The sequence below is a fragment of the Furipterus horrens genome, unplaced genomic scaffold (genome assembly GCF_987537825.1).
Source record: "Furipterus horrens unplaced genomic scaffold, mFurHor1.1.pri manual_scaffold_8, whole genome shotgun sequence".
NCBI lineage: Eukaryota > Metazoa > Chordata > Mammalia > Chiroptera > Furipteridae > Furipterus > Furipterus horrens.
In genome coordinates, this window is record NW_028327178.1 from 11633441 (window position 1) to 11650847 (window position 17407).

The following is a 17407-nucleotide window of genomic DNA, read 5'->3' on the forward strand; positions in this document are numbered from 1 at the left end:
CGGGTAGCTCACAGAAGCGATAGGAATGCAAGAGATGCAAGCTTGGAAAGCAAGCAGGAAACAAGGGACAATAGCAGCAGCAGCAGCAGCAGCAGAGTCAAGGTCACACCATGCAATAGACAGCCCCTGCGGTCACTGTCTTCTCTGTTGCTGCTGCCAAAAGTAACTTCTAGGCTATCCCTTTGTTATTATGTTGCCTTTGCAAGAGCCAATGGTGGGGCTGGACTGGGGGGTGGGGTGTCTTCTCCTATGGCACGTATTAGGATCCTAGCTATGCTAGGGTACTGATTCTACCTATACCACATACTTCAGGCAATCCCTTCAAATACGGGGGTGGTGGGAAGCAAAAAACAAACAAACAAATAAAAAACAGAAAACAAACAGCACCCAGATATGTTACCACATAGGTGCTGGGGATAGAACAATGCAAATTAGATGTGGTCCTTGCTTTCATGAATTTTACATATTAGTGGAGTGATGATGAATGTTCTTTTTTCTTTTTTAATATAAAAAAGGGGAAAAAAACAAAGAATTATTTGGATCTCATCTCAAAGTAATGGGCTAAGTTTTCCCCTCTTTGTCCCCCTTCTTCTCTTTTGGGTAAGGTTGGACGTTGGTCAGGGGAAGTTAGAGATTACTGATTTAGGAGGTGCTGTGTCCATCACCCTCAATCCCAAAGCCAAGGGTGTGGTGTGGAAACAAGATCTGGTTCTGGACCTGATCCTGGCAATCCTGTTGCCTAGCTTCCTCCTTATGTAGAGGCTCTCCAAGGTCCTTTCCACTCATGCTTCAAGTCTGATTTGCTAATGAGGTCTTAATGATTATTGGGTTAATATCCTGAGGGTTATTTTTTAGATATTCTAAATCTGAATCCAAGTTGTTATGGGGCTTATAACTTTAAAAGGTATTTCTGATGGGATATATTTGTAATGATTGACTTCATATTCCAGAAATGTTCTGTGATTCTCTTTTTCAAAAATAAATTTTTTTAAATTTCTAATTCCAAGTGATCTGATTCAGTGAGTGGATTTATTGCTTCAAGTTTTACATTATAATCTGAATTTTGGTTCCTAGCTGTAATTAATTTTTAGACCGAGAAAGGAACAGAGGACAGAGAATGAGACCAGAACCTGTCATGATTTAATGTGATCAGTAAGGCCAGAATTGCTTTAGAGGTATGTGTCTTCTAGGTATTTACTACAATTTTTTTACAGAGGTATTTTTTGAAGAGGATTTTGTTTCATGTAAAAAAAAATTACTTGACAGGGCAAAGACTTATTTAAACCCTGTTTCTTCTGAATGGAACCACAATGATATTTATTATATCATCAAAGTGTCTTGACTGGAAAGATGTGGGGACAGTTTCAAGGGTCATGTTTAACATTAGGTTTGTTACACAATATAAGCAAATAGCAGTAACCCTGCATATATTGTATACTTGGTATTCTGAAAAAAATGTTTGTCAATCATATGAACGCATATTAAACCAAGGTCACTTGCCTTGTAAATCAGCCTTCTGTACAAGCCATTTTAAAAACGAATACTGCCTTTAAAAACCAAACAGTCATTAGGAAATACATACTTAAAATATTGATTTCTGCACGTTGGGGTTGTTTATAGTCATGGGAGTTTGGGTGGGGTGGGTAGGGGAAATGAAATGGGCAGTGGGAAGAGTCACATCTATAGTTTATTAATCCAAAATGTAGTAAGATTTTTTGCTTGGCTTAGTCTCCCCTTCTCTATGTCACTTCAAGTCCTACTCATTTAATATCGTGTTTGTAAACTTTGTGGGTGAGATCCGTAGTAGGAAATGGATTTTATGTTGCAACCCTAGTACATATACAGTATATGCACGTTTCAGGAAGGAAAGGCACCTTTTTCAAATGCTCTGTTGTAGCCAAACTTGTATTTGAAATTAATTACTGAAGTAGAGAACCTTGTCTAATGGTTCTGAGATGCATTACTTTCTTCTCTGTATAGCGTTTGTTTTTCTTGCTGTCCATTTAGCACATGTCACCTAATGCTTGGTATTGTTATTTGTGTATGTGCTTCTTTGGCTGCATGAGATAGTAAGGATGCCATCTTGGAAGGAAATCTCTAATGACTCACCATAGGGCTCTTGACCCTATCTTGTTCAATATTGTTTTTTTTTATTAAAGTCTTTACTGAAGGTTAGAAAGACTGCTCATCAAATTTGTAGGTGACATAGAGCAAGCAGCCATAGCTAATATATTAAGAGGTGAAATCAAGATTCAAAATGAAACAAGAGTGTTGGAATGAAAACCAACAGCATGTACTTTAACAAAGACCAACACAAAACCCTTTTGTTGAGACTAAAAAAATATATATCAAGGGATGTTTCTGGATTGTGACAATAATGCATGTGGAAAAATCGGGGTACAAATCTTATATAAATGCAAAATAGTTCAAAAATATTATTCTGCATAAAAAGCTAATATAATTTTATACTGCATCAATAGGAATATTGTATGTAGCTTGCAAGGAAGATAACAGGTTCCCAGTATTCTGGGTTGGAGCTTTATCTAGCTCTAGCTACCTTATTGTAATATAAACATTGATAAGTTAGAGATTAGCATAGGTCCTCAGGATGTGAGGGAAGAGGAAACCATGCTTTATGTGGAAGAGTTAGAGCAAATGTTTAGCCTAGAGAAGAGGCAAATGATATGGTACCTGATTGCCACTTTAAATATTTGCCTAGCTGTCACGTGGCAGAGGGGGTAGTTTTTCCTGCTCCCCAGGGCAGAGTTAGGACCAAAGGGTAAAAGTAACAGAGGAGCTGACTTTGATTCTAATAACTAAGGTTGTCCAAGAGTACAGCAAGTTTCCGTATGAAGGAGTGAAATTCTTCTTCACTCGGAAGGGTACCCTGCGAAGGCTGAGTGACTATGTGGCTAGGGTGCTATATTATTAGGGGTCAGCTGAATTAGGCAACAGGTTGAAATAGATGATCTCTGTGGTTGAATTTTATAATTATTTGCATCGCCTATTTGAAAAATAATACTGTGAAAGTGATATTACATAGGTGATTTTAAGAGATACATTAATATTAATATTCAAGCTTGTAAGAACTTTCAATGTCCATGGTAGAGAATTTTGTATCTCAAAGCACTATAATACTTTTTCTTTATTTATGATAAATACAACTTTGTTTGTTGTCTGATTCTAAAATCCAAAAGAGCTCTTAAAACCAAAAAGATTTTTGGATCTCATATTTGAAATGAACTTAGCTGAACTGATATGAGACTATTCCAGTTAGAATTAACATTCAGATATACCTCTGGAGAGATATTATTGTATTTGATTATAGGGTGCTGTGCAGATCCTGTTTGGGGTTATGATTCTTACCACTAACACTTTTCAAAATATCTTAACAACCCTTGATTCTAGACTATCTCCAAAGGATTTGGTGAAGGGACTGTTATTATTAGCTATCCTATAATTAGTGTTTTGTTTTCTCAGGATAATTTGCATTCATTGGCCAAACATCTAGACAATAAGATGTATTGTTTTCTCACGCTAGAATGATTCTCAAGAGCTATTATCATCAAGTCCTTAAAACTTGTCACAGAAGGAATTTGCTCTAGGAGTCAAATTTGTACTATATATTGAAACAATAAGTTGCTCTGCCATTCCATATAAATTTTATGAAGAGGTCAGTGGCAGATATTATCAGTGTCAAAGATCTCCTCCCAAAGCGTAATTTGATATTACTTAAGGATGGCTCTAGGTGACAGTATCTAACTTTTCTGGCCTAAGTAGAGTATTTAGTAAGATCAGTTAATTAATGGCTTTCATTTTACACATCCTTTCTATAAATTTTACTCACTCTGCAGACATTTATGGAACACCTACATACTCTATGCTAACTCTCAGCCAGGCAACAGTGTTTAAAAGATGAGTGAGATGAAGATAGTAACCTACTATGTTCACACACTCATTTCACCCTGAAAACAACCTGTGAGATAAGCAAGACAGGTATTATTGTTCCCAATACAAAGATGAAAAAATGGAATCTCAGAGAAATTAAGTGATTTGCTCAGGGTCACACATCCAGTACATGGTAGAACAGGACTTAAACCTAAGGCTTTAATTCAAAGTCTAGTTATCTTTCTACCATATTAATATATATTGAGAGCCTGTCATTTGCTGTATAAAAATGTATCAGCTCTTCAACCAGCCCTTATCGATGTCATTTATTTTTACTTGGCTGCTCAGAATTTGTAGCCAACTTTTGTGTTTGGAGAATGCACTGTGAAATAAGTCTTTGTGGGACAGGGTCTCTACTTCTCACTGTGAACGCCACAGAGCCCAGACTTTTCCTCTTCCCATCCCCTAGCACTTGAGACTCAGAAACAAGTAAACTCAGCCAATGAGAGAACACCTCCCTGAAAGTAAGACACCGAAGAACAAAAGAGTGGGAGCAGCCTGGAATTGGGGCTGGTGAAGGTGGTGCCTTCTGTGTCCAGCTGTGGCAGTTCATCAACCGGCTGGACCTTTGGCTATGATCATGCTTAATCTTCGCTGATTTCTGTCTGTTTTCTGGACATGATTCTTATCCCTTTTTTAGTCTATGCTGTGAGCCATCTGCTTTGCTTTCACGAAATTTATCTGCAAAAGTTAGCCCGAGACAGTTTCTATTGCTTTCAGCCAAGGACTTGGACTAGAAGAGATCATTTTATGGATGAAGTAGGGAGAATTGGTCATGTTTTGGGCATATTTTGAAGAGAGAGCTGACAAAATCTGTTGAGGGATTGGATATGGAATGTGAGAGAAAGAAAGGAATCAAGGATGATGTTAGAATTTTCGGTCCGAATAATTGAAAGAATAAAGCTATCGTTAGTTCCAGTTGTCTGTTACTATAAATTACCCTCACCTCCAAATAGTGGATTAAAACAGCACTCATTTTTATTACTATTCCCTGAAGGGAAACACTCCAAGAGACCTGGAAAGGAGTTGCATGGCCATTTATGAGCTCACATACTGTTACTTCCACCATATTCTATGGCTAGAATTATTCACAGGCTCATCCAGATTCAAAAAGGAAGAAATATTGGAGCATCAAAGAATTTGGAGTCATGTTTAAAACTGTCATACAATTATTAGGGAACTCTAAGAGAGGTGGGAAAGATGGTGAGAGGAAAGAGTTGAGCTGGGCGATCATGGGTTTGGTTAAGTACATGTGTTAGGCATTCAAGAGAAGATTGGACATGAGTCAGGAGCTTAGGTGAGAAGTTGAGGCTAAAGATATCAATTTAAGAGTTATATGTGTATAAGTAGTATGTAAAGCTACAGGAGGGGTTGACCTAGATCATCGGGAGGTGCAGTTTTATAATGTTTTGATACCTCCAGCTTTGTTCTTGCTCAAAATTGCTTTAGTCATTCAGGGTCACTGTGGTTCTGAATGAATTTTAGGATTTTTTTTTTTTTCTATTTCAGTAAAAAATACCACTGGGATTTTGATAGGAACTGTGCTGAAGCTATAGATCACTTTGGGATGTATGGACATTTGAATGATATTAATTCTTCCAGTGTACGGCATGGTATGTACTTTTATTTATTTGTGTCTTTTAAATTTTTCTTTTGTCATTATTTCATAGTTTTCAGTCTTTCAGTACAAGTCCTTCACCTCTTTCTTTAAGCTTATTTCATAAGTACTTTATTCTTTCTGATGTTATAGTAAATGGATTTTTGTTTATTCTAACAGTAGAGTTTTCTACATATAAGACAATGTCATCTGCTAATAGAGATAGTTTTACTTCTTTCTTTTTGATTTGGATGGCTTTAATCTTTTTTTTTTCTTTCTTGACCAGTTGTTCTGACTAGGACTTCCAGTATTATGTTGAATAGTAGAGATGAAAGTAGGCATCCTTGCCTTGTTCTGGATCTTAGAAGGAAAGCTTTGAACTTTTCATCATTGTGTATGATGTTAGCTGTAGGCTTTTCATAAATGGCTTTTATTGTATTAAGTTTCTTCCATACCTAATTTGCTGAAAATTTTTACCATGAAAAGTTGTCAGATGCTCTTTCTGCATTATTGCAATAATCATGTGATTTTTATCCTTCATTTTGTTAATGCGGTATATGTATCATGTTAATTGATTTGCTTGTGCTGAACCATCCTTGTATTCCTGTGATAAATCTGACTTGGTCACGATGTATGATTCTTTTAATGTGCGCTGTATTCAGTTTGCTAGTATTTTGTTGAAGATTTTTCATCTGTGTTCACCAGGAATATTGACCTGTAGTTTTCTTTTCATGTGGCGTCTTTTTCTGGCTGTGGTATCAGTTTTAGACTGGCCTCACAGAATGAATTTGGATGTGTTTCTTCTAATTTTTGAAAGAATTTAAGAAGGATTGGTATTAATTCTTCTTTAAATGTTTGGTAGAATTTGACCTCAAAGCCAAATTATCCTGGGTTTTTCTGTGTTGGAAGTTTTTTGTTTACTCCTTCAATCTCCTTTTTATTGATATGTTCAGACTTTCTATTTCCTCTTGTTTTCACCCTGGTAGGTTGTATATATCTAGGAATTTCTCCGTTTCCTGTAGATTGTCCAATTTGTTAGCATACGCTTGCTCATGATAGCCCCTTTTGATTCTTCTTTTTAAAAAATTGAATTTATTTAATATAAGAAAATATTAAATTTCCGTTTTAACTTTATTGTTGGCCTGTTACAGATGTCCCCCTTTCCCTCCATTTGCCCACCTCCATCCATCCCCTTTCCCTTTGGCGTTCACCACACTGTTTTCTGTGTCCATGGATTATGCTTATATGTTCTTTTGCTAATCCCTTCACCTTCTTTCATTCAGCTTCTCCCTCTCCCCCACAGCTGTCAGTCTGTTCCATGTATCTATGCCTCTCTTTCTATTTTGTTTATCAGTTTATTTTGTTCATTAGGGTCCACATATGAGAGATCATAAGGTACTTGTCTTTCTCTGACTGGCTTATTTCATTTAGCATAATAACTTCCAGGTCCATCCATGCTGTTACAAAAGGTAAGATTTCCTTCTTTTTTACCACCAGGTAGTAAATGTACCACAGCTTTTTAATCCGCTTACCTGCTGATGGGCACTTGGGCTGTTTCCAGATCTTGGCTATTGTAAACAACGCTGCAGTGAACATAAGGGTGCATATATTCTTTCAACTTGGTGTTTCAGGATTCTTAGCATATATTACTATAAGTGGGATTGCTGGGTCAAAAGGCAGCTCTATTTTGAGTTCTTTGAGGAAACTCCATACTCTTTTCCACAGTGGCTGCACCAGTATATTTTTCCACCAGCAGTGTACTATGGTTACCTTTACTCTGCATCCTCTCCAGCCCTGTTTGTTTGTGGATTTATTGATGGTAGCATTCTGGCTTATGTGAGGTGATATCTCACTGTGGTTTTAATTCGCATCTCTCTGATGATTAGTGACATTGAACATTTTTTTTCTCTGTCATTTGGCCATCTGTATGTCCCCTTTGGAGAAGAGTCTATTCAGGTCCTTAGCTTATTTTTAAATTGGATTGTCTTCCTGGTACTGAGTTCTGTTAAGTCCCTTATATATTTTGGAAATTAAACCTTTATCAGTTGTTTCATTAGCAAATATTTTCTCTCCTACAGTGGGTTCCCTTTTTATTTTGTTAATGGTTTCTTTTGCTGTGCAGAAGCTCTTTAGTTTGATGTGGTCCCATTTGTTTATTTTTTCCTTTGTTTTCCTTGCCCTAAGAGATATATTGGCAAAAATGTTGCTGTGAGAGATGTCTGAGATTTTACTGTCTGTTTTTCTTTTATGGTTTCGTGACTTACATATAAGCCTTTTATGCATTTTAAGTTTATTATTGTGCATGGTTTACGTGGGTGGTCTGGTTTCATTTTTTTGCATGTACCAGTCCAGTTTGGCCAACAGCATTTAATGAAGAGACTGTCTTTACTCCATTGTACACTGTTGCCTCCTTTGTCAAATATGAATTGGCCGTAAAGGAGTGGGTTGATTTCTGTGCTGTGTTCTGTTCCATTGCTCTATATGCCTGTTCTTAAGCCAGTACCAGGCTGTTTTAATTACAATGGCCTTATAGTATAGTTTGATACCAAGTATTGTGATCCCTCCAAATTTGTTCTTCTTTCTCAAGATTGCTGAGGCTATTTGGAGTCTTTTTTGGTTTCATATACATTTTTGGAATATTTGTTTTAGATCTGTGAAATATGCAATAGATATTTTAATAGGAATTACAGTAAGTCCCTTATGATTCTTTTTATTGTGGTGGGATCAATTGGATGTATCCTCTTTCATTTCTGATTTTATTTATTTGAATCATCTCTCTTTTTTTCTTAGTTTAGCCAAGGGTTTGTTAAATTTACTTTTCAAAAACACAGCTCTTAGTTTCATCAGTTAAAAAATATTTGCCTATTTTTTATTTCATTTGTTTATGCTCTGATATTTCCTTTTTCCTTATAATTTTAGGACCATTTTTCTGGATACAGTATTCTTGCTTGCCATTTTTTCCTTTCAGTACTTTGAATATATCACCACACTATTGCCTAGCTTACTACATTTCTGCTGAGAAATCTGTCTTGTGGTGTGTGTGTGTATGCTTTGTATGTGACAAGTCACTTATTCTTGCTGCTGTCAGTATATACTGTTGGTCCCGTTTCTCTGGAGAACTCTAACAGTTACGTGTGTAATTCCTTTTATAGACTATGGGATTTTACTTACTATTTTTTTGCTAAGGATTCTTGCATTTACATTTATGAAGGATATTTATACATAGGTCTTTTTCCATATTGTCTGGTTTGGTGTCAGGATAATATTAGCTTCCTAAAATGAATTGGGAAGCTTTCCCTCATTCTGGAAGAGACTGTGTGGAATTGGTGTTAATTCTTCTTTAAATGTCCGGTAGAATTCTCGAATGAATCCTTCTGAACATGGAGAGTTCTCTTTTGGGAATTTTTAAAAAGTATATGTTATTGACTATGTTGTTATAGTAGTTCCAGTTTTTTCCCCTTTGCTCCCCTCTGCCCAATAACCCCCTTCCCTCCAGCAATCCCATCCCCCTTAGTTCATGTCCATGGGTCGTGCATATGAGTTCTTTGGCTTCACCCTTTCCTATATTATTCTTAACATCGCCCTCTCTATTTTGTACCAACCAATTATGCTTCTTAGTCCCTGCACCATTTCCCCATTGCTCCCCCTCCCCACTCCCAGCTGATAACCCTCCAAATGATCCCCATACTTATGATTCTGTTCCTCTTCTGGTTTGCTTAGTTGGATTTTGTTTTTATTTTTTAGATTCAGTTGTTGGTAGTTATGAGTTGTCATTTTAGTGTTCATAGTTGATATTTTTCTTAAGTAAGTCCCTTTGACATTTCATTTAATAATGGCTTGGTGATGATGAGTTCCTTTAGCTTCACCTTGACTGGGAAGCACTTCATCTGCTCTTCTATTCCAAATGATAGCTTTGCTGGATAGAGTACTCTTGGTTGTAGGTTGCTTTTCATTGCATTGAATACTGCTTGCTAGTTCCTTCCTGCCTGCAAAGTGTCCTTTGAGAAATCAGCAGATAGTCCTATAGGCAACCCCCTGTAGGCAACTCTCCACCTCTCTCTTGCTGCCCCCAGGACTCTGTCTTTATCTTTCATCTTTGGCATCTCAGTCATGATGCGTCCTGGTGTGGTCCCCTCTGGTCCAGGTCAGCCGGGATCCTCTGTGTTTCCCAGACCTGTATGTCCATCTCCTTCACAAAATTTGGGAAGTTTTCCTCATTTTTTTCAATTCTTGCTTCCTCATTCTGCACTGGTTGACTGTTTTTTTCTTCCTTATGTTCCAAATCATTGATTTGAACCCTGGTTTCCTTCCCTTCACCATTGGTTTTGTGTGGATTTTCCTTCGTTTCACTTAGCATAGCCTTCACTTCTTCCCTTATGCATTTGCTGTACTCAAGCATATCTGTCAAGCCTGTGAGCATCTTTATCACCAGTGTTTTGAATTCTGCGTCTGTTAGGTTGTCCATCTCCATATCTGTTAGGTTGGCTATCTCCTTGTCACTTAGATCTCCCACCGGAACCTTGATCCATTTCCCCTTTTGGGCCATACTTCTCTGTCTCCTCATTCTGACAGGCTCCTGTGTTTGTTTGCCTCTGCGTCCCAGGTAGAGCTGTAGCTCCTGTTACATTGTAAGGGGTAGAGCCTTAGGGATTCGTCAGTACTGGGTGACCTGTTTCACCATGTTGTGGCTCTGTATGTGGGGAGGGGTCTGAGAAGGAACAATGCTGCTTGCCCAGCACTCGCCCCTTTTCCAGGCACCTCTCCAACTTCCGCACCAGACTGGTGCCCCTCTAGCTGCTGCCCTGGCCGTTGTTCCCAGAGTGGGTGGGTCTGTGGATATTCTAGGACCATGAGGGCCCTTTAAACAAGCGGACTTTGCTGAGACTGGCAGTTTCTGCCTCTACCCCAACCCCCAGTGGTCTGCACAGTCAGAAGCAATGAGGCTTGATTTTCCCTGGTGCTGGGACTGGGGGCTGCAAGGTCCAGTGAGGAGCTGGGAATGCTCCCCCGGTGTCCTTCCTGACTTTAAAACGTGTGACTGTGCTTTCTGCTAGCCTGCTGCTGCCATAGCTGCTGCCGCCACCACACTGCGTCCTCTCTGTCCCAACTCTGCCCCTCCTACTTGTCTGGATAAGTATTTCTTCTTTATATCTTTGTTTGCTGGACTTCCATGCAGTTTGATATTCTGGACTTTCTGGTTGTTTCTAGTTTTGAGGTAGTTGTATTCCTTCTTAGTTGTGGAGGGAGACACATTGTGTCTGTCTATGCCTCCATCTTGGCCGGAAGTCTCTTTTGGGAATTTTTAAGTTGAAAATTTAATCTGTCTAATATAGTACTAGCCCAGCAGTGCTGAACCTGTGGGTCGCGTCCCCTTTGGGGGTCGACCGACCCTTTCACAGGGGTCGCCTAAGACCATCGGAAAACACATATATAATTACATATTGTTTTTGTGATTAATCACTGTGCTTTAATTATGTTCAATTTGTAACAATGAAAATACATCCTGCATATCAGATATTTACATTACAATTCATAACATAGCAAAATTACAGTTATGAAGTAGCAACGAAAATGACTTTATGGTTGGGGGGTCACTACAACATGAGGAAATGTATTAAAGGGTCGCGGCATTAGGAAGGTTGAGAACCACTGTACTAGCCTATCTTTTTCATATTGGGTGCTACTTTGTGCTTTTTGAGGAGTTGGTACATTTCATATATATTCCATATTTAAATGTATGGAATTGTTCATAATATTCACTTAATATCTTCTTGATGTGTGCAGGGTTTGAAGTGGTATTTCTTGTTCCATTCCTGATATTGGTAATTTGTCTCTTTTCTATTTTAGGTCAATTTGTTAGATGTTTGTCAATTTTATTGATCTGTTTTCAAAGAACTAGCTTTTTGTTTCATTGATTTTTCTCTATTGCTTTTCTGTTTTTAGTTTCATTGATTCCTACTCTTTATTTCCTTTCTTTTACTTGCCTTGGGTTTATTTTGCTCTTCTTTTTCTATGTTATTGAGGTGGGAGATTGTTGATATGAAACTTTTGCTCTTTTCTAATGTATTTAATGCTACAATTTTACCTTACGACACTGTTTTAGCTGTAGCCTATGTATTTTGATATCGTGGATTTTCAAATTCATTTAGTTCCATGTATTATAGAATTTTGTTTGATAATTTGTAGAGTATTTTGAAATTTGTTTAGTTTCCAAGTTTTTTGGGATTTCTGGTTATCATTCTGTTATTGATTTCTACTTTGTGACTTTGTGGACAAAGAACATACTCTATAATATTTTAAATTGGTTGAGGTTTGCTGTATGACTCAAGATATGGTTTATGTTGATATATGTTCCATGGATGCTTGAAAAGAATGTGTATTCTGCTATTGTTGGGTGGTGCGTTCTGTTAGTTAAATGCTGATTAGATCCTTTTGGTAGATTATATATGCTTGCTGATTTTCTGTGTATGTAGTTGTTTTATGAATTATTGAGACAGTGATGTTGAGGTCTCCAGGAATAGTTGTGGGCTGTTCTGTTTATCTCCCTATATATTTACATATATATTCTATATATTACTAACATATTTTGCTGCTCAAAACTCATTTAGGATTGCTATGTCTTATTGTTGAACTGACCTTAGTATGATTATGTAAAGTCCCTCTCTCTCTGATCTCCTTTGCTCTGAAATGTATTTCATTGATTTTGAAGTTTACTGATTAGTATCACCACACCTGCTTTGATTAATGTTTACATGATATATCCTTTTCTATCCTTTGACTTTCAGTCTATCTATATTGTTATATTTGAATTGAGTTTCTTGTAGACAGCATGTTTTTCAGTCCACTCTGCCAATCTTGATCTTTTATTTGGTATACTTAGACTACATTTAATATAATTATGAATATATTAGTGCTTAATTTTTTTGTATTTTGTTTTCTGTTTTTCTCTGCCTTTTTATTGCTTGAACATTTATTACAATTTTGATTTACATATATTGTTTTTGCATTTATATTTTTGCATGTTTTTGAGAACTCAAGTGCAGAAGGAAAATGTAGCGTATTTATTCATATTTTTGCTCTTTTCATATTCTTTCTTCCTTCTGTTATTCTAAGATTTCTCTTTTATCATTTTCTGTTTAGAGAACTTCCTTAAGCCATTCTTTTAGGATAAATCTGGTGGAAAAAGTCTTAGTCTTTTTGCCTGAGAATGGCTTGATTTCTTTTTCATACCTCAAGGGTATTTTGTCTGAATATAAAATTCTAAGTTGACAGTTCTTTTCTTTCAGCACTTGAAGAATATTGTGCCACTTTATTCTGGCTTTATGATTTCTGATGAGACATTTGATTTCATTTGAATTGTTTTTCTCTTATAAGCAAGGTATCATTTCTCTCTTTCTCTCCGCTATTAATATTTTTCTTTGTCACTAGTTTTCAGAAATTAGACTATGATTCAGGTCATACTGCTTAGGTTTTATTCAGTTTCTTAAATTTGTAGGTATATGCATTTTGAAAAATTTTAAGTTTTCTGTCATTCTTTTTTTAAAAAATAGTTTACTTATTTATTTTTGACAAGTATAAATTGTATATATTTAAGATGTACAATGTGACATTTTGATAATACACATCCACGTATACATTGTGAACTATACAGGATATGACAAAAGTAGGTTTATAGTTGTGAGTTTATCCTTGTATTATTTATTAATTAGTTATTTTCCATACAGACAACTGTAAACCTACTGTAAATATAAAATAAATTTAACATTTTGTCACTTTATATATTTATCATTTTTTGTGTTGTGAGAACAATTAATATTTACTTCTCAGCAGATTTCAAGTATATAATACATTATTTCTGAGTATAGTCACCATGTTGTAAATTAGATTTCTAGAACTGCCATTATTTTGTTACATACTTTCTTAGCACTTTGTCCTCTTTTCTCCTGGGACTTTGATTACATGAACATTAGCTCTTTTGTTATAGTCCCAAGAGGCTTGGAGGAGGCTCTATGCATTTTTCCAGTCTGTTTTTTTCTGTTGTTCAGTTGGGTACTCTCTTTTGTTCTGTCTTCTGCTTCATTGATTCTTTCTTCTAACTCTTCCATTTTGCTGTTGACCCATCCATTTAATTAAAAAAAAATGTTTGGTTATTTTTTATTTCTGTGATTTCCATTTGATTCTTTTTTATATCATGTATTACTTTTGCTGAGAATATTTGTTCATTTGTTTCAAGTTTGCTTGTAATTGCTAAGGGGAAGGATATCTTTGATGAATGCTTTAAAATCTTTGTCAGAAATATTCTAATATCTCCCCGAAGTCAGTCTTTGTTTATTCATATTGAGATTTTCTTAGTTGTTTATGTAAGTGACTTTCCATTGAAACATGGACATTTTAGGTATTATGTTATGAGACTCTGGGTCTTATCTAAATATTCTGTTTTAGCTGACTTCTGTTTACATTTACCAGGAAAGGGTAAGAGAACTGCCTCCAATTGCCAGGTGGTGGTAGAAGTCCTAGTATCCTCTTGGGGCACTGGAAGTCCCAACCTGAACAGAAAACACAGGCTAACACATTGAAGGGAAAAAGAAGATAGAAACACAGGAAAGAGTATAAGAAACTTATATAACTCAATGAAAAGGCCTAACATATATAAAATTGGAGTTCAAGAATAACAGGAGGGGAAAATAGGGTAGAAGCAATATTTGAAGAGAAAATGAACAAGAATTTTTAAAAACGGATGAAATACATCAAGTCACAGTTTCAAAAGTTCTCTGAACTTGAAAAAATACGAATACAAAGGAAACTCTCATAATAAAGTTGCTAAAAGAATCTTAAAGGAAATCTGGAAAAAAAAAATCTGTGCATTACTTTAGAAAAACCCAGAATACAATTGGCAGAATAATAAGTTGGAAATCAGAGGCAATGGAATAACATCTTTAAGATGCTGGGGGTACCCTGGCTGGTATGGCTCAGTGGATTGAGTGCCAGCCTGTGAACCAAAGGGTCACTGGTTTGATACCCAGTCAGGAGACGTGCCTGGGTTGCTGGCCAGGTCCCCAGTTGGGGGCGCATGAGAGGCAACCACACACTGATGTTTCTCTCTCTGTCTCTCTCCCTACCCCTCTCTCTAAAAGTAAATAAAATCTTTTTTCAAAAAAAGATGCTGGGGGTTGGGGGAGGCATATCTGGAATTTTTTACCTGGTGAAAATATCCTTTAAATATGAAGGTAAAGTAAAGACATTCCCAGATAAACAAAATTGAGAGAATTTGTTGTTGGCACACCTAGGGAATTTTCAGGCTGAAGGAAAATAACCCTGTATGGAAACACAGACATGCAGAAGGAGTGAAGGGCATTGGAAAAAATATAAATGTGGATAAATATAAATGAACATTGACTATACAGAACAACAGTATGTCATGGGGTATTAAAATATACAGAACTAAAATGCATGATGAAATAAAAAATGGGAGATGGATGGGTAAGTTGAGTTAAACTTCCAATTTCATAGCATTTCTTGGGGAGTAGAAAGGGAACTAGGTTGAATAGGCGATCAGTCATTTATTTTGAGACGTTGGCTTATGTGATTGTGGGGACTGGAAAGTCTGCAATCTATAGAGCAGGCTGGCAGATTGGAAACGCTCAGGCAGGAGCTGATGTTACAGTCTAGAGGCAGAATTTCTTAAGGGTAACCTCCCTTTGACTCTTAAGGCCTTTCAAATGATCGGCTAAGACTCACCCACATTGTTGGAGTAATCTTGTACTGAATGTAGGTGTTAACCATATCTACAAAGTACCACGGCACAGCAACGCCCAGGTTAGTGTTTGATGGGATACCTGGGTATGGTAACCTAGCCTAGCTGACCAATAAAAATGACCATCACAGATATTAATAAGTCAAGAATGCTGATTGTATTCCTTAGGGCTAACTATTTAAAAAATATAATAAAAGAATGAATAACTAACAATCTAATATAGGGAGAAAATCAGAGAGTCAGAAATACTTATTTAACCCTGGTCAGGTGGCTTGGGTGGTTGAGGCACTGTCCGCCAAAAAGGTTGTGGATGTTATCACAGGCCCAGGTGCCTAAGCGAGGCAGCCGATCAATGTTTCTCTCTCGTATCAGTGTTCCTCTCTCCCCCCAACTTCCTTTCTCTCTAAAAAAATCAATAAAAACTCATCCTGGAGTGAGGATTAAAAATAGAAATATAGTAGTCCCTCTCTATATCGCGGTTCACTTATTGCGGCCTCACTGTATCATGGGATTTTAAAAAATATTATATTTAATTATTTATTGTGGATTTGCCGCTATATCATGGGATTTTGCGGTACTGTATATGTATGTTGTTAAAGTTACATAGGTTTAAGAGGGTAGAATATGTTTAAGAACATAAGCAGTGTTTATAAAAGTATGGAAAAGGTGTATAAGGGAGTGGGAAAGGTTAATAGGGGACTGGGAACAGTTTATAAGTGTGTGGGAAGGGTTTATAAAGCTTTAAAATATATATAAATACTAAAATAAATGTGAGGTTTTTACTTCGCGGATTTTCACCTATTGGGGGGTGGGGCTGGTCTGAAACGTAATACCTGCGTTGAGTGAGGGAATACTGTACTTGTTTAAAATAAGACAAAAAGAGAAAAAGGAACATAAACAGGTGGAACAAATAGTAAACAAATAATAAGATGGGTGATACAAGTAATATCAGTAGTTACTTTAGAAGTAAATGGACTTAATGCTTTAGCTAAAAGCATTAAGCTAAATTATAAGACTGAATAAAAAAACATGATCCTATTATGGGCTACTTATATAAGAGAGCATATACTTTAAAAATAAATACAGGAAGATTAAAAGAAAAAGAATGGAAGGATATATAACTAATAGTCAACAATTTAGACTTCAGAGAAAAAAGCATTACAATAGATAAGTAGCATTTCAGGATGACAAAAGGGTCAATTCATTAAGAACATAGAATGGTTACAAATTATTATGCATCCAGTAACATAGCCTTAAAAGTGAGAGAACAAAGATAAAAAATATGTAAGTACACAATCGTAGTGGGAAACCTTAACATGTCTTGTCAATAACTGATATACAGACAGGCAAAAAATATCAGAAAGTCTGTGGAACACCTGAACAAACTTGACTGAATTGACATATATAGAGAGCCCAACAGTCAATAATAACAAGAATATGTCTTATTTTCAGCTGCGCATGGAACATTTACTAAAATTAACTCTATTCTGGGACCTAAATCAAATCTCATCAGATTTCAAAATTCTAATTATTCAGAGTATCTTGTGTGACCACAGAGGATTTAAGCCTGAAATCAATTATAAAAGATAATTAGAAAGCTCTACAAAGTTTTGAAATTAAACAGTATGCTTTTAAATAATCTTGGACCAAAAAAGAACTCACAAAATATTTTGAATAATAATGGAAATATGATTTATCAGGACTTTGGAGGATTCAGCTGAAATTATGCTTAGAGGTAAATTGATAGCATTAATTGCAAATCTGAGAGAAGACTGAAAATAAATAACCTAAATATCCATTTCCAGATAGTAGAAAAATGGTAGGAAAGTAAGCTCAAATTAAGGAGAAGGACTAAAATAATAAAAGAAGAAAGCAATGAAATAGGGTTCAGATTGGGCCTTCTAGGACACTTGCTGCACATAAATATACCTATTAGGGGGCAAGTTTATGTTTTTCCAATCAGAAAAAGGAAGTCAAGTTAGAGCACTTTGGTTTGACTCTGGCTTAGACATTACCATGCATGGGTTCTAGTCAAAATTGTGCATTCATTGAACCACATGACCTCATTATGCCTCACTTATCTTTTTGTCAAATAGGATTATAATACC

At 36.3% G+C, this 17407-nt stretch overlaps 1 long non-coding RNA gene across 1 annotated transcript in view; it reads left to right on the forward strand.

Moving 5' to 3' along the window:
* The window catches only part of LOC150002524 (uncharacterized), a 66275-nt gene that overhangs the window by 2876 nt on the left and 45992 nt on the right, over positions 1–17407 (forward strand). The gene's annotated exons all lie outside the window — the stretch shown is intronic.